Source organism: Quercus robur, chromosome 10 (assembly GCF_932294415.1).
Source record: "Quercus robur chromosome 10, dhQueRobu3.1, whole genome shotgun sequence".
Classification (NCBI taxonomy): Eukaryota; Viridiplantae; Streptophyta; class Magnoliopsida; order Fagales; family Fagaceae; genus Quercus; species Quercus robur.
Window position 1 is genome coordinate 3,482,213 of NC_065543.1, and position 19,632 is coordinate 3,501,844.

Here is a 19,632-nt window from a genome sequence, read left to right on the forward strand (position 1 = left end):
AAAATAACTGAGATGACTAATAGAAGGATTAAAATATTAATAAAAATTTATTATAGCACTCATTAGATTAAAAAAAAAAAATTCAAGATCTATGTTTATCTTCAACAAGAACACCAAAGAACACAGACCCTCTACTTTAATATTATAATAGGAAATTTGAATATATAAACCAAATCAACAAAAAAAATTCAGTCTTCCTCAAAAATAAGCATTGATCGTGAGAGAGGGAGAGGGAGAGATAGATTGAGAGAGAGAGAGAGGTAAAGTAACACAAATTGGTGGGTGGGTTTGAAGGAGGCGAGATGGGGGGGGGGGGGGGGTCTGATAGTGGCGAGATGGGTGGGTGGGTCTGATAGCGGCGAGATGGGTGGGTGGGTCTGAAGGAGGAGATGGCGAAGGCGATGAGATCGTGTTAGCTTCTCGGCTTTGAGGATCGGTGTTAGCTTCTCAGTTTTGGTTGGGTTTGTAGATCAGAGATCGTGTTAGCTTCTTGGCTTTGAGGATTGGTGTTTCCTTCTCGGCTTTGGTTGGGTTTGTAGATCAAAGATCATGTTAGCTTCTCGGCGGTGTAGATTTGTGGCAAAGACGATGACGGTCCGGTGAGGCTGAGGCCTGAACATACGGCACAATTAGACCGGCGAAGGTTGGGCATGATCAGAGATCGTGTTGCTTAGGTTTGAGGATGGGGGCTTTGGAATTTATGATTTTTTATTTATGGTGTTTTTATGCTGAATTTTCTGGGTTTATGAATTTGGTTTCTAGTTTTATGAATTTTATTTGCTAGAGGTTTCGTTGTTGATTGAAAGATGAGAAAATCTAGGTTTGAGTTGTGATTTTGTATAACTGGGTTTTGTGGTTTGAGAAAATTTGAGAAGATCTACTGCTAGGTTTGTGTTTGTGTTCTTGCTGGAGATCGATTTGTGTTTGTGTTTGTGTTTGGTTGACAAGAAAGGGCAAGAAAATGCAAGTAAATCTAGGCATGTGTTCTTATGTTTAAAATTTGGGTTTGTGTTCTTTGGTGTTCTTGTTGAAGATGAAATAGATCTTGTTTTATTTTTTTTTTTTTTTTTTTTTTTTTTTAAATCTGATGAGTGCTACAGTAAATTTTTAATAATATTTTAATCCCTTCATTAGTCATCTTAGTTATTTCCGTCTGTTGACTGACGGAAAGGACTAAAATAACACGCGTTAGTTATTTCCGTCTGTTGACTGACGGAAAGGACTAAAATAACACGCGTTAATTGGTTTAGAAACTAAAAGTGGTGAAATGGAAATGTAGGGATCAAAATGAAAAAAAGCCAAAATGTAGGGACTAAAAGTGCATTTATGCGTATATATAAATAAATCATAAATGGATAGACCCTCCCTTTGAGTTTTGCTACCTTGGAAAGAACATCACAACTAGAATTCATGAGCCTCTGGAGATCTCCCTGTCTCACCTTAATTGTTTGAGCTTTTTGCATGATAGCTATTTTGATTACTTGCAATTTGCTCAAGATGAGCAAGTATTGCAGTGAGCATTTGTTGCATTTCTTTGAACATTCGTCATTGTTTAAAGAAGTCAAGTTACTGACCTCAGCTCCCAATTGGTCCATATGATGGTCTGGCTTTTTTTTTAATGGTTACTTTGAAACTTTGAGAGAATTAAGACCTCCTATTTTGATAAATAAATTAGTATAAGGGATTCCCAAACCTCCAAGTTAGACTAGCTAAAAATTTTTGACTTAATAAATTACAAAGGTTCTTTATTTATTTTCAACATATGAATTTATACAAGACAGATTAAAAATAGATAAGGATAAATAATACTAACTCCTTATAATCCATTAATAAAACTAATCTTAGTCCAAAGTAATATAATTATTCCCAATTCATACTAATTTATTTGAATAAATAAAGCATATATCTATTATTCACAATGATCTATATTCATAATCGACATATGAATTTATACCAAACCACTTTCAAATAAATAAGGATAAATACTAACTCATTATAATCTATCAATAAATCTAATCTTAATCCAAAATAATCTAATTAATCCGAATTCATTCTAATTTATTAATTTGAATAAATAAAACATATATCTATTATTATTTATCCAATACAAATTAAAATAAATTTCTTCTCCCAAAAAAAAAAAAAAAAAATTTAAGTGTTACATGTAGTGTAACTTTAAGCAGCATTTCACCATTTTATTTGTGATAGTTTTGACATTATTTTTTATGTTAGCATAAATTTACAATATAATCGTGCTGTTTTAGTTTTTGTTAGTGCTGCAACAGGGCATAGTTAGTGTTACAATCGAGAATGATGAGGTAATTATTTTGTTAGAAGAATGTCCATCTTTTCCAAGGTTTTATAAAGCATTCCGTTCCGGCCGGAATGACTGGAATTTTCCATCCTGGTGGGTGGCCCGGTGCAGGTAACACCCTTATTCTGTTTCGTCCTAAATGTCGACCTGTAGCAACCAAAAGCAGCATTCCAGCCAGAATTTCATCATACCGGTGAGACGTTGGTTCCGGACAGAAATGGAGAGTGGGTTTCTATTACTTTGCTTTTTTATTTTTATTTTTATTTTTTTATAATTTGGATCTAATGGTGGGTTCACACATGGAGAAGATAAACTGAATTAGAAAAGACAAGGGAAAAGGAAATAAAGAAATCAAAGATGACGAAGGAGCTGAGTTAAGAATGTCATAGGGTTACGGTAACCAAAAAAAAAAAATGATAAAGTAATTGAAGTCAAACGAGGGAATTACGGATCTGGAAGAAGAAGATAATTAAATAAGGAATAGGCTTAAGAGAAGAGGAATGGTGAGAGAGAAATGAGAAAGTACTTAAAAAAAAAAAAAAAAAACAAAGGGTAAAAGAGATGAAGGAGAAAATAGGAAGCTTCTAGTAAGGTAGCAATTTGTGTTCGCGGGTTGAGTTGTGTCGTGTCGAGCCATGAGTATTCAGCTATATGGATTGACTCAAACCCGATCTATTTATTAAATATGTTAAGAATCCTCAACTATAACACTACATGTTTATTAAATAGGTCGATCCAACACGATGCGTTTAACTCTTTTAATCAGAGGAGTCAATATCGTACCTGAGGCTGTACCAATTTGGCCAGCGGTACAATATATTTCAGATATCGATTAATACCAGTGTATCGTTTCAGGTTTACTGCTATTTTTTGTATTTATAAATATATATATATATATATATATTTTTTTTTATATGTATGTGTGTGTGTATATATATTATAATAAATATAAAAGTTTACTATAAAACATTTCCTCAATTCAAAACTAATTATTCATGCTTTTAGACTTTAGTATCAATTAAAAGAAAAAAAAAAAAAACACAATATAAAAAATAGAAAGCTTAAAAGTTACCATTGCATACTAAGAAAACAAATAATATTAATAAGTTAATGTAAATAAGTTACCATTCTGCCCTAACAAAAATTCAAAAATTACAAACTTATAAAAAAAAAAAATTTCTGTATTGGTCGGTACGCTTGGTACCGGCTGGTATTGCCCGAAATTGACCGGTATGGTTAGTATTTAAATTGGTACGAAATGTTGATATTTTGATATCGGTATACATACCGGCCTGTACAGCCGGTATCAGTACGGTATTGACTACTTTATTTTTAATTAACAAGTCATGTAAAAATTAATACAAATAACTCATTTAATAACTTATTTGATTAATAGGTCATACCTCACCTAAATAACATGTTATCAATTCCTATATATCTAAAATTAAAATACAATTACAAGCATAAATATAGTAATAAACATATAATTACAACAAAATATTAAACAAAAGCTAATATGACCCATTTATTTTAAGTAAAGGATCCAGGTAAAGCAATATATAGTTAATAGAAAGTGTTCAACTCTCCATCACATTTATGCAGAAGTTTCATGTGAAAGTATTTGCCTACATTAACATTAGGAGAGTTTTGCCACAAATTCATCTATATTTTTATATGAACTCCCATCCTCATCCATTGCCTCTTTAGCCAATTCTTTCCATCTTACAGCATTCCTCATTATCTCTTTCCCTCTCTCTCCCTCTCTTACTTTTCTTATGCATAGCTCTATTTCATCTTTGGAAGCAATCCATTTTTCATTCATTTTAATCCTAACCCCTACCTTCCACACATCCACAATGGGCTTTACATTTGTTGGTTGATCTGTCCATTGTGACATTGCAACCATTGGCACTACCAAACTCAATGCCTCTAGCGTTGAGTTCCATCCACAATGAGTCATGAAGGACCCAACTGCCTTGTGAGCTAATACTTTTAGTTGAGGGCACCAATTCACAACTAATTCCTTCTCTGTTGTTTCTTGTAGAAAATTTCTGAGAAGCTTTTTTACTTCAGATTCTCTAACTACCCATAAGAAGTTGCAATTGCTATTCTTTAGTCCCTTCTTGGACGGTTGCCATGCTTTCAAATGATATATAAACCACTGAGCCATTTTCTTTTGTGTCTAGCCACTTCATGCAGGTGTCCATATTAGGCTTGAATAGGTTAAGACCATAATCTTTGTCATCCTCCAACTGCTTGTCTAAGTGCATTGATGGAATAGTTGGTCCAATTGTTATAATAGGCCATTGGCTTACCATCCAATTTACTACCTAATGGAATTTAGAAAGTAAAGGCATACATGTGTAACAAAACCATGGAAAAGAAAAATAAAATAAGATGAAAAAGAAGTATTAAGAACTCCTATACCATGTCATCTTTGGTCATTGATATATAATTTTTTTTTTGCTAACTAAAGATGGAGAGGATGGCAGTACACAAATAGGATGTAATAAAAAATTGTAAAGGAAATGTATATGATGTGTTTGGTAATGTCCATTTATTCTAACTCAAATGATACTTCCTCTTTTCATATTATTTAAATGCATGTAGTGTAATTATGACATAAATAAAAATATTCATTCTTAATAATAATAAAAAAGAGCATGAATATATTAACAATGTTCAAGTTATAAAGGTTCATGATCTGAAATCATTGTTACTGGGTTAATTAGATTCAATGTACTGTAACTAACTTTTTGTGTAGGCAAAATAATTCTATTGCTACTTTTAATGTAAAGTGTAATTTACCATATAGACCCTCAATGAAATTATTGTATCACATAATTCAAGACAATAAAGATTTAGTTGCTGAAGTGCATTTCATTGTATATTTTGTCCTCCTATGCAGGTTTGCTCTCTGATTTTTCTTTCTACTAAAACAATTATTCTAACATGGTCTGAGAATTATCTCTTAAATTCAATTTTAACTTGGATTTAAAGTTATATGTATCTCAACAATTTTAACCAAAAATTCAAAAGTAATATTTTAGCACCACCACAAAATAACTATCTCTATCCTCTTAAAAACTAAATAAATTAGTTGTCATCCCCCATCTTCAAGTCTTCTCCATAAAGATATCTTATTATCCCCAATTTATATTCCTTTTACATTGTTAGGTTATGATTCCTACTTATAAATAAAAGCACAATTTTGTTTTCTCCAAATACAACTATTAGTTTGAGAGAGGTAACAAAGAGTCCGTGAAAGTTCTATTTATAGATATTATAAAGTATAAATATACTGGGCACGCAAAATTGTTTAGGACATATATTAATAGATGTAATTTTTCTAGGATGATAAATGACCTGATTTAAAAATTAAAGGGAGGGGTTGTTGTGAAACACACGATTTGTTCTAAAAAAATTAGTTACTAAACTTTTTATGGTTTTTAAAACAAGATAGAGTTTTCTACCAAATTAAGTGAAAGGAATCTCCTACAATCCATTGCGTGGTGGTTCATAAGAATGCATGTGTATTAAATTTCATAGTTCATTAAATCATTTTTAAAAGTCTCACATGACTATTAAGTAAATCATGCTACTAGAAATTCATATGGGTGCTCATTTGAGTTGCCATGTATTTTTCCTAGAAATCTATGATTTAAAAAAAAAAAAGTAAACGGGCGATTATGAAAAAGCATAAGCTTTTTTTTTTAAGGGAAGAGGAAGACTGATTTTATTTGTTTACTAGTGAAAGTCCCATGTGTTGCACTAATTTAATCATGAATTTTCTTTTTATATATATATTTTTAGAAATAATAACTAAATGAGTTATTATTACATAATTTTAGTACTTGTTTCTAACTAAATGAATGATTATTATTATATACTAGCCTCTGAGCACGCGCTCACGCGCGTGCTTAGAGGCTCTTCTATTTTTTGGGTAAGGATTAAATTAGAGCATTTATTATAATTTGGAATTATTATATTTTTCAATCACAAAAAAAAAAAAAAACCTAGGGGTGTGATGAGTGTCATGTGTGAAGAAATAATTTTCCAATCACAATAATTTTTCATCACAAAAAAATCTAGGAGTGTGATTGGAAAATTATTTCTCCACACATGACACTCATCACACCCCTAGTTTTTTTTTTTTTTTGTGATTGAAAAATGTAATAATTCCAAATTATAATAAATGCTCTAAATTAAGCCTTACCCAAAAAATAGAAGAGCCTCTGAGCACGTGCATGAGTGCAAAAAATAACCATACATATAATAATTCTTGTAAAGTCTCTCACCCGAACTTATCTAATATTCCATTCCAATGACTCCTCAATGCAATCCAAAAAGTTTGTGCGTACGTGAACTTGAGAGAGATAAAAGAATTAGGGTTAAACCAAGTATTTTTTTTTTTTTTTAAACTTTAATTAACCAACCAATGCACGCTAATAATCAGATAGAAACAACCCAGTTTTGAAATTTTTTCACATCAAGATTTTTTATAGAGAAGCAATTCAACTACACAGTTTGTCACAAAGAAAGAGAGGAAGTGCAAATATTTATAAAAACCGGCTAAGAAACACATCAAAATCATAAAGTAAATACCTAAAATCAATAATTTAATTTTCTCACCTCTATTACTTAGATTTTGTAACAAATTAGCATTGGGGCAATTCACCGAAAACTTACCTCTTTTTCTGTCTTCAAATAAGCAAAGAATTTTAGTTTTGAATTTTGATTGATATACTGCAATCGTCTTTTATAGTAGAAAATGGAAGCTTGGTTGGATAATGTTTTGGGAGTTAATTTTTGAAAAGGAAGATGAAAAGGAAGGAGGATATAACATGAAACTTAAATAAAATAAAATAAAAACTGGATAAGCAAAAGAAGTTAAAGAGAAGTTAAAATTTTTAAATTTGATAGTAAAGCAGTTTCTTAGGAGTAAAACATGGGAGAGTGGAATTCAAACAATTTGTTAGGAGTAAAATGTGGGAGTGGAATTCAAACGTGTTAAGGGTTTTTTTTTTTTTTTTTTTTTTTTTGAATTTGAAAAGAAAAAGGGTCGGCCATAGTTTTTTTTTTTTTACAAAACGTAGGATTTTTTTTTTTTTTAATACAACGTGGCTTTTTTTTGTTTTTAGTCACCACCAACATTTCAAAATTAAATTTAAAAAAAAAAAGAAAAAAAAAAGAAAGAGTTAACGTGATACATATATATATATATATATATATAAAGTAGAACTCAAATTTAGTGCAAATGCAGTTAGAAATAGATAATTGTGGTTAACATTTTGATAAAATGAAAAACCTTTTTTTTTTTTTTTAAAGAAATAATAAAATTAAAAACCTAATAAGAGAGTGATGGACATAAATTACATTTTAAAATAAAGAAGAAGGGGAAAAAAAAAAAAAGAGTTAACGTGATACATATAAGAAAAAAAAAAAGTAGAACTTAAAGAAAGTGAATCATAAACAAAAGAAAAGAAAACAAAGAGGAACTTGCAAAAGATAGAACCTGAAAATTTGTTGAAGCCTCTGACAGTAAATATCTTTAATATGAAGAAAAAGAGAAGATGATGTAGAGCTAAACTAAATGTCTTTAATTTGAAGAAGAATGAGAGAGAGAAAGTGAGATGAAACTGTAAAGCGTACGTGAGTTTGTGGTTTTAAAGTGTGGGAGATTTAATTTACATATCTATCCTCGGTGGTTGAAAACTTGTAAGTGGGTATGATGAGGGTATCTTAGGCATGAAAAATGTGGAATCCAAACAGGGGAAGCCCCTTAAATAGTAGTATAGATAAAATGTATAATTTTGCATATTTGTCCTTATATATAATATCTCTAATTAAAATTGTCAATAAAAACTTTTTATTTTTTTATTTTATTTTTTTTATAGTTCCTTATAATGAAGAGGGTGATTTGAACTCAAGCAATTATATATTTTCTAATACTTGCATATGTGTAAATTGCAACTCAAAAAAAAAAAAAAAAAAATGGGGTGCAAGAGAGATTCTAAGGAAAGACCATTGGTAAATATATATAAGTTTTGAAATTTTGATGATATATTTTTTAATTGAAGTAAGATTTAAAATTTTGAAATTTAGATGCATGTTGCATGTTTTGTTAAAATACTTAGTGTTACTTTATTTACAGAAATCGATAGGAATAAATAATTAAGTTGTTGTCTCTATCTTCTAAAACTTAGATGCATGTTGCATGTTTTGTTAAAACACTTATTATTACTTTATCTAAAGAGATTGATAAGAACAAATAAGTTGTTGTCTCTATCAACTAAAACTTGGATGCATGTTGCATGTTTTGTTAAAACACTTATTATTATTTTATCTAAAATGCATGTTGCATGTTTTGTTAAAAGTTAAAACACTTATTGTTAAAGAAATTGATAAAAACAAATAAGTTATTATATCTATCAATTGAAACTTAGATGTATGTTACATGTATGTTTGTGAAAACACTTATTGTAATTTTGTCTAAAGAAATTGATAAGAACAAATTAGTTGTTGCCTCTATCTAAAAAATTGTTTTTATCCAAAATATTGATATAGTTTGGTGAAACAACTTGGTGTAATTACGACCTTTAAATAAACTTTTATTATATAATATATGATTATTATTTTATTTAAAGATAGAAAAACTAAAAAGAACTTCAGAAAATCATTTTTCCTTTTGAGTTATGCGGAAAAGTGGTAAAAAAATGAGCCACTAAAACAGTGGACGTTCCTTTTTTCAAAAAAAATTTGGGTAAAGCATACTTGACCATCACTACGTTATCAATTAATTTATTTACTTTTTGATAAAAGCCAAAAAATTTTAAGAAAAAAATTAATGTATTTACTTTTTGATAAGTACCAAATTTGAAGTTAAAAACTTTTAGCGGTAAGTAAAAATCGTAACAGAACACCCTTAAGATTTGTTGTAAAAATATTATGAAGGTAAGATTTTTCTTTTTTATTATATGAAATAATATGTTCATAATATTTTTACAACAAATTATAAATGAAAAGTTGTTACTTGTAAAAAAAAATATTTGAATTTAATGAATGACAGATCTATTATGGACAACAGAATGAGGAGAATGGATGAAAATGATATTATAGTCTTGTGAAAAAAGAAAAAGAAAAAAAGAGTTTTAGCAACTTTACTAACACATGAATTGGAAAATTTTTAAGTACTTTTAGTGTATGGATAAATGGTGATTCCTCTTTTTATATTCATGGTGGATCCTACTATGAATTTAAAGAGTGGACTCGAACATAAATATAAAAAGAGAAAGCATCATTCTCCATGCTTTGGAAATATCTAAAGATTACTCACAATTGTCAAACCGTTTTCTACTCCTAAAAACTAAGAATATTTTATTCTATAAAATGCAACCTTAAAAATTAGGATAGCAGGCCGGCTCCCATTAACAAGAGCGTTTTTCATTCTTAAAAAAACAAAAAATAAAAACAAAAACAAAAGCAAAAGCAAAAGCAAAAGCGTTTTACTAATTACAACTTTATAATTATTTATTTTATTTACATCAGAAAGGTATAGGTTAATAGGTGATAAAAATAAGACAAATATTCTTAGTTGCCAAAGACATCAATGGCTTGTATTATGCTAGACTAGTTGCTGCTAGTATGGCAGCCGTCTCTGTGTAGTTGTTTTGTTTGTCTTTTTATATGAATAGCCTTTCAACCAAAAAAAAAAAAAAAGACAAATACTTATTCTTGTTTATTATTTATAGTAATTAACAGCTAATAACTGGTTGGCTTCTTAATTATGTATCAGAAATTTCTCTTCGAAAGTACAACCTCTTTTATGAGTTATTCCTTCTTCTTTTTTTAATAAAAGAAAAAAAATAATAATAATACAACCTCGTTTATCAAACCAATTGAGATTAGAAGGAAGTGTACCAAGAAAGCAACCTTATTTATATTGGTTAATTTAAGCCTAGGGAGGAACAATGAGAGGAACCGAATCACATGTTGCTGGCTACAATATGTATTAAAAAAAAAAAAAAATCATATATGTATAGACTCTCAATACCCAACGATTCAATCTCAACTTTTTCAAATTTCAAAAATTTTAAAATTTTTAACTTTTTATTTTTCAAAAAATTTCAACATTTTCAAAAAAATTTCAACTCTCAACTTTAAACTTTTTCGATCCAATAGTTGATATGAAAAGTTAACTTTTAATCTGAACCATTAAAAAGATATTGTATGATACAATAGCCCTAACTATTGCACTAAATCTCAATCCGAACTCCCTTGAGTTTTGCTACCTTCAAAGTAACAATACAACTAGACCTCATGAGCCTCTTGATGGATCTCCCTATCTCACCTTAATTGTTTAAGCTTTTAGCTTGATCGTTGTTTTGATTACTCACAATTTGATCAGGATGGGAAAGTATTATAGTGAGCATTTGTTGCATTTCTCTGAACATTGTCATTGGTTGAAAAAGCCAAGTAATTGACCACAACTTCCTATTGCTCCATGTGGTGGTCCTCCATAACCAGCTTTGATAATGGTTACTTTGAGTCCTTTAGGGAATTAAGACATCCTAATTGGATAAATGAATTAGTGTGAGGAAGCCCAAACCTCCAAGTTAGACTAGCTAATAATTTGTAACTTAATAATTCATTAATGTTCTTTATTCATTGTCAACATATAAATTTATACAAGACAAATTCCAAATAGATAAGGATAAATACTAACTTCTTATAATCCATCAATAAAAGTATAAAACTAATTATCTTAATCCAAAGTAATCTAATTAATCTAAATCCATACTAATTTATTTGAATAAATAAAATATATCTTTATTATTATTTATCCAGTACAAATTAAAATAAATTAGGTGTTACACCTATTGTAACTTTAAGTAAGTTCCACCATCTAAAAACTTTTGATTGTATTAATATTTTTTGAAAATCACATCATTGCCTCATGTTTTCTTCTTATATTTTCCATACTTGCAAAAACTCAAAAATATTCACACATTCAATCACCATATATTAAATTACTAATTGTGAATGATGGATAAAAAATAATAGGCCATGTAAACGATAGTCAATAAAAAAGTGTCCACTAATCAAAGTCAAGTACTTTAACATAAAGTGAATTGGGGTGCGTTCCTAGATCTACTAAACCAACTCAATAATTACAGATCTTAGATTAGTCTAGTACTTAAACATATGGTCAACTGGGGTTAGTTCCTAGGTCTATTGAACCAACTCAATAATTAAAGATCTTAGATTATTTTGGGTGGAATTTGATCAAATTCTAGGTTTTGATTGATCAAATGTCTACTAGAGATTTTTTTTTTTCTTGAATAAATATGAAATTATAGTACACTTCTATTTATAAAAAGTACACTTAACTCATAATTTACAGTTACTCTTAAGTATTTCTAAATATATATATATATATATATATATGGGTTGGGTTCAAGTTACATTTGGTATAAGTCTAAGTAATGTTACACCACCCAATAACTTGTTATTGAATTCATATTTTGAAAATCTCACCATTGGATTATATATTCTATATGTTTTTAATATACATGCCAATTTTTATACTAATCAGATGTTATTTACTATTTGATCCATAAATTCATATTTTATGCAATATTTTAAACTACAAAAACTTAAATTTAAACAATTGAATGATGACATGGCTATTGATTTTTGATTACTTTGAAACTTTGCAAACATGGAAAATATACAAAGATAATGTCATTCAACGGTTGATTTGTCAAAATTTACATTCAATTAAAAAATATTTAGTTGTTTAACATTGCTTAAATTTACACCTAATGTAACTTGAACTCAACTATATATAAATTGTAAGTGCAAACAAAAATATGAGAGGATATTATTCAATAATCCTTCTTTTAAATACAAGGTGAATTACGTTTAACTACTCCAAAATCTCGAACAATAAAACTACTCTTGACTGGTCATCATTCTAATGGTAGGGAGTAGGAACACACCATTATCTTCACGTGGGTTGTACAACTATAATTCTCCAAGTGTCAAGTTAAATGTCTGTTATGTGTCACGTATCAAGACACATTTAATTATTTATTGCGTTTTAAATTCACTCCTAAATAAATCTGATTTTAAAACTTTTTTTTTTTTAAAGAGTTTCAATTAATGGCGTCCGCTTCTAATGGTAGCTCTTTATCATCAAACCAAGACATCAATCTGATTTTAAAACTGTTTGTTCGTTTAGATCCCTTAAACCAGATTATTTAACATAATATATTAACCAAGTGATTACTTAGATTAATTATTCAAATCAGGTTAAACACAAATAAAAATTATCTTGCAAAGCAGCGGAAAGTAAATAACACCATGATATAATGACATAGGAAAACTGATAAAACGAACTGTTTCAAGGTAAAACCTAGAAATGATTTAACCTAGCTATCCTCAAGCGAAAGTAAATTCATTATAGAAGAATTGAAGTTTTTACAATTAGATTTAACCCTAAATCTATTGTTACCTCCAGTAGTAACTTATTGACACGATCACGTGCAAGCTCCAAATCCACGGACTTCTTCTCTTCTTGGATTTACTGCAACATAAGTACCCACGCTTGTGACTTTAAGATCGCACTCAAAGGTTTAGCAACGCAAACTCTCTAGTTTGTGACTCCAAGAGCACCCTTGAAGGTTTAGATCATTAGCAATTGTTGATCTTGTTGTAGTAACTTCAGATCTACCAGATCTAATGATATGAGAATGATTTCCAGTAGTGACTTTGAAAGAGGAAGGCACGATACCTTTTAGATTTCACAGGAGCATCTCCAAAGTCTCTTAAAAGCTCTGAAAACGTAGTTAGGAATTTTCCTTTATATACTAGAAGTGTTACACTTGAAATCTAAAACGTTTACGCAAAGTTTGGATTGAAATAAAATTCTGCAAAAATTTTATATCTGTGATTTTTGATTGGTTGGATCTAATTTTTGATCGATCGGATTTCATTGAATTTGAATTCTCCTTTCTGCAGCTTGAATGTTCTTGTATTTTGACATGTAGTACCTTGAGTATTATCTAATCAAACTTATAGATCTAGGAATCTATATCTAGACAAGTTTGTGCTCACAGTTTGCCAATTGTTCTAAACTTTAGAACCTAACAAAAACATATATGCAGCATTGATTTTTCTATTTAAAACTTTTTTTTTAAGAAAAATTTCCTATTTAAATTACTCCCTAACAACCACTAACATTTAGTTTCATTTGCTTACATTTAGTTTCATTTGCTTTGTGACAAAACGCTTAGAAATTAAACACTTTTGATGGTGAACTGAAAACTTAAACTCCTATTTATCCATGAGGGTTGTCCAAGCCAAGAAGGCAAGACGGGTTGTGCTTAGTAAAATGGTTGCCCAAGAGCATATGGGTTGTCCATGAGGCAAGCGCTTGGACGACCCCTAGCACTTGGAAAATTTCGTGGAAATTTATTTACAAGAGCCAGTAAAATTGGACCACATGTTATTATTTCAAAGGCATGAGTAAAATCCTGGTTCATCACCATAACTTCCTACTTGGTACTTAACTTCAAACGATGGTTATTCTAACTCCTACAGCAGTTGTGGAAGTCAACTTTGAATCCTCTGACCTCCTCAAATATAGGGGAAGTTACAAGATAAGTAACCGCTCTAAGAGCACACTATATAAACATTCATTCACAACAAGTAAAGGTAAGTTTGAGACAACTCCCAAAGGAGAGACGACATTCATCAAAGTTTGAGACAACATTCATTCATCAAAGTTTAGAAAAGGATAGATGACTACCGTCCAAAAACCCTTATAAAATAAAAGCCTAGAAGGCAGCTATTTAGAAGCTGGTCCTAAGTAATATGGACGAGTGAAATGTACTTGAACAATTTCAAATGGTCCTAAACAATGGACCTCATAAAAAATAGAAGAGAGAAAGAAAAAGACAATACTAAGATTAAAAATTTATGCCTTCATTGTGGGGGGTCATCTCCAACATCCTGAGTAGACTGAGTGGTGGCATCATCCTCAATATTAATATCTTCAGAGCTCATCTGGAGGAGAGAGCTTGTATCAGCACCAAGGTTGAGCTTAATGGAGCTAAAGTCAACTTCAGGGAAGTTTTCCATAGCGTCCATTCAAAAATCTTCAAAGCTCGCTGCGTAGTTGGTGTCTAGCAAATAAGTGAATTGTTTAGATGCTCTGAACCCCACTACTACGTCTTCCTTTACCTTGTTAAGAAGGGTACTCAACTCGTCATTCCTCTTTTGAAGGTGGTCAAGACGAGTATCCTTCTCAACAATATCAACTTTCAGCTCTTCAACCAGGTTCTGTAGCTCCTTGGCCTCATCTTTAGCCTTAGCTGCCACCTCAGCCCAACCCTTGCAGTCGTCCTTGACCTCCTGGATCCTCTTCTCAAGCAAGATCCTTGTCTTGTCCATCTCCGTGGCTTGCCTGGACGTAGCTATGAACTTTGACATGGCCTACACAAGTGATTAAAGAATTCTGTTAAGAAACATATATAAATAAATAAATATATATATATATATATATGTATGTATGTATATGCATATTACTAAGACAAGACGAGGTAAAAGTGATTACATTGAAAAGATCATGAACACCAGAATGCTCAAATTCTTTCAAGGACATATCATAACATGCAGCCACGTCCTCACCAATTATAGCCTTTTCAAACCTCTCCCAAGCCAAGTCTTCATTTTCTAGAAGGTTCATAGGGACCTTCTGGGAAGGTTGAAACGAGGGGGGAATAGTCTTGACGGGAGTGACTTCAATGGTAATGGACGAGTCAACATCAAAAATTGGGATAGATAGTTTGGAGGTGGGAAGACTTGGCTTGACAACCCTAGGCTTGTCAGACGTTACCAGGGACTTGATTAATCTACAATCTTTATCCCTAGATATGAATTGATAAAAACCAAGGGATTGGTTGATTTTTGAGGGTTTGTAGCAAAAGAGGAACTCATCCACAGTGAGAGAACGATCCTCTTCAAACACCTCCCTCCACAAAACTTGCATAGAGACGATCAATCTCCATGCGTTAGGGTTAAGTTAACACACTCCTAAACCTAGCCTAGTTAGTAATTCTCTAGTAAAAGCATTATGAGGTAACCTAAGTCCCCCCAAAAGATAAGCTTCATAGATGCCTATCCCAAAACGAGGGCTGCAACACCATTCTCCACGGACGGCTAACCTAGGGTTAAGGTCGTCTGGGATCTAGTACCAACTCCTAAGTGCTGCAAGCCTCCTTTCATCTGTTTTGGAAGGAATGCCTACAGCACAACTGTACACGGTCTCTACTTTGTCTGAAGGAGGAGACAGAGGAATACTCGTCAATGTGCCAGCCTAAGACCCAGAAGCTGCCCTTGTCCTAAGATGTTCCTGGAAAACCTCTAGAGGAACCCCAAGAACACCAGAGGTATATTTCTCGTTCGTGGTATTCCCATTACTACTACTACTACTACTACTAGAACCACTATAACTGGTGGAGTCATGGTACTCGTCTATAGCTTTATTTATACTATTACTAGATGAAGAGGCGACAACTTTAGACATGTTGGAATTTGAAGGAAAACCTAAGAATGAGGATAAGAAGAGTACCTGGCTCTAGATGAAGGAAGACTAAGGATGTGGAAATACTTCTAGATGAGGCATTAGACGAGGAATGTCAAGGGAGAATTTGAGAAATGTGAAGGGTAGAAGAGGAATTTCGTTATTTATAGGCAGTAAATTTTGGCATTTGAAATGACACAACCAATCAAAAAATGACACTTGGCATATTCCTCGAAGAGGTAAATCAACACGACTAGTCACCAATGAGGTCATGACACGTGGCACGACATTTAACAACCAATGTAAAGGCACGTCCAAAGAACAACTGTAAATTTTATGGTGCTTTGGACGACCCTTGGACAAGGGGGCAACTGATGGTGAATTGAAAACTTAAACTCCCATTCGTTTATGAGGATTGTCTAAGCCAAGAAGGCAAGAAGGTTTGTGCTTAGCAAAATGGTCGTCCAAGAGCACATGGGTCGTCGATGAGGCAAGCGCCTAGACGACCCCCAACACTTGGAAAATTTTGTGTGGAAATTTATATACAAGAGCTAGTAAAATTGGACCACATGTTATTATTTGAAAGGCATGAGTAAAATCCTAGTTCATCACCATAACTTCCTACTTGGTACTTAACTTCCAATGAAAATTATTCTATCTCCTACAGCGGTTGTGGAAGTTAACTTTGAACCCTCTGACCTCCTCAAATATAGGGGAAGTTACAAGACAAATAATCGCTCCAAGAGCACACTATATAAACACTCATTCACGACAAGTAAAGGTAAGTTTGAGACAACTCCCAAAAAGTTGGAATTCTAGAATTTGAGAGAGAAACTAAAGTATCGGAGGGTTCTTGGCCAGTCCACCCCGGTCACTTTTGATTGTGTGTTTTCTTTTCAGGTATTTCAAGTGATTACTAGACCATTGACGCCTGGAGCATTTAGTATACTGATTTTCTGTGCATCATCAACTTTAATTTCATTAAGCTATGTCTAACTTTAATGTCTTGGGTTAAATTGGACAATTAAAATAATAACATGAGTAATCTCTTTCATATAAAAGCCTTTTGCCTTGTAGAGAGGGAAAATTCTCAACCTATTACAAGCTGACACATCATATTACCAAGTCCACAATGTATAGCCAATTATAAAGCATCATGTACTGCTACTAGTTTCTACTATCACCATTCAGAAACCAAGAGAGTTTTGCCAAGTGTCATTGAAATAAAACATAAAAAGCATGCAAAATGCTAATCACACACTGGCATGTGTAAGCAATGACATAAGCAGTCCAATCGGGTGCTGACATGGGTCACCTTGAAAATTAAGACATTTCGGCCAATCAAATGATGCCATGTGTCTTGGAGGAAAAGTCTCAAAGCTCCTCTAATAAGGCTGTGACATATGTCACTAATCAGACTCTGCCACGTGTCACTCACCCACCTCCAAACTTCTATAAATAGAAGCATTCCTAAGGCATTTCCACACACCAAGACATCTACACTTCAAGCAGCATCAAAGAAGATTCAGAATCACTCTGAAGTACAGAAGCTTTGTAGGAATCAAGCCTCAAAGCCTTCAAGAACTTCAAGAACTTCAACTTTCAAATACGAAGAACATTCAAAGAGAAATCATCCAAATCATCTTCCTAGATCTCAAAGTTTGTTAGAATCAAGCTCAAAAGCCTCTAGAAACTTCAAGAAACCACAAATTGGTGAAGCTCTATGGATTCAAGCCTCCAAAGCCCTGAAGAATTTCCATCACAAAGTCTTTTGAAGATGAAGAACATGCAAAGAATACGAAGAACACACAAAGAACTTGAAGAACAAAGAATTTCTAACAAGCTTATAGCCAGAGATTCGTTGTAATTTTGTTTCAAGGGTCTTTGATCTGCCCTTCAGCCAAATTGAAGCATATTTGGTGTTTGAGTCAAAATCACATTACCACAATTTCAATCGACAAGTTTTTCAAGGAGATGGAATCAGTGGATCACATTTTTGTAATCACAAAGAATTGTACCACACATTGATCAATTCAAATTCATATTTGTGAACTATTTTACTTGTTTAATTTATTTTATACTCGAAATTTAGTCGTCCACATGCCTAAAGTAAATTCAACTACACAGATCCTAGTAATATATTAATAATTTATTTTAAAAAATATTAATAATAAATAATAATCGTTTAAGAAGTTAAAAAAGAAAAAAAGAAAAAGAAAAACCAAAGCACCTGTGTTGGGTTCTGTACGTGAGAACTACTATTCCTAAAGCCCCCAGACGATTTCAAAACAAAAATCCTAGATGCTATTCCTAAATCCTATTCCTAAAATAGTGTTAAGTACCCTAACCACGACCACAGTGGCTTGCTTCCCACTCCACAACCAACATCCATCCCCATGTTGTCGCCCTTGCCCTTGCCATCGTTTTGAAAACTGGAGGAAATATACGCAGGCGGGTTTGGCTTTGAAACGCTTGCACCAATATGTCCAACTATATATTTGAATTATCGAAGAAAATTATGCTAGACGTAAGAGCAAGCAAGAGTCCTCCATAATGATTTGGAAGACTTGGAAGGCTAAGTTGAGGGGGCCAATTAGAATGTGAGATTTGAAACTTGCAAGAACTTCATCATCATCTAGGAAATACGTTCGATCAGTTCTGAGATCAAGAGTGATTTTGAATTCTACATCACCAACACCAACGCAACTGGGTTAGAAGAAATTCATCGGGCTGCTCAAGATCTTGGATTTAAAGTGGTATCTTGATAACTAAGCAAGGAAGTAAGCAAGCAAGTTAGGGTTAGGGTTAGGGTTTGTTTCAAAGGGTGGAAGAGGTTTTTGGTTTCTAGCATTGAACTTGATTATACAGGTCTTAATCAGACCTAGTTTTCTGTTTTTTTGGCCACATTTAAAGTGGTTTTTTTTTTTGAGAGATATTTATAACATGCTACTAACCTCGTAACTTGAATCTTTTTCCCCCTAGACCCCAAGCACTTTGTACATGAAGATATGCCAGTTCAGTTACAAGGCCTTTGGCATTAAAGTGGGTCTTAACCAATATCATTGCAGCCTTCAAACACTTTTGTTTACATTATATGTCGACCAACCACATTCACAGAATGTGGGCAATGAACTGATGACCTACCAGGCTACCATGCATTAATTTTTGTGTCACCTTCTCTGTACATGCTACGTATTATTCCAATTTTTTTATATACTTTGAATTTTTGGCAAATGTCTCTTTTATTTAAACTTGATTTTGGTCATGTGTAAATGTAACAAAGTTACATATGTTCCGTAACTAAAGAGTTGCAACTTTCTCTCCCCAAGTTAAGAGCGTTTTCCTCTTCTGAGTCACTTTTCCCCTTATGGGTCATTGCCGTCGTTTTTCTTTGGACTATTTTACGTCACTTCTTCCTTTACTTCTTCTATCTTCCTCGTCCTTCTTTGTACTACTTCTTTCACTTCTATAGGTTAACCATCTTTTCATTCCTTTACTCCTCTGTTTCGAAACCTCTTTTTTCATCATGGTGTTCTACCTTTCCAAGGCTGTGCATGCCTAAGGCGTGTCACTGTGGTACCTAGTCAAACTTTTTTTACTTTCGCCCTGTTTCATCTTAATAAAACAAACATCCACTTTTCTCTTGATCTGTCCTTCACTTGGTTACCTCCTGAATATTCCTTTGTCTTGTTTCCCAAACTTAACTTTCTCATTGTTATCCCTTTCTATC

At 32.2% G+C, this 19,632-nt stretch overlaps 1 pseudogene; it reads right to left on the reverse strand.

Moving 5' to 3' along the window:
• Nucleotides 1-3,950: 3,950 nt before the first annotated feature.
• Nucleotides 3,951-14,458, reverse strand: LOC126703732 (mogroside IE synthase-like; annotated as a pseudogene).
• Between the last annotated feature and the right edge of the window lie 5,174 nt (nt 14,459-19,632).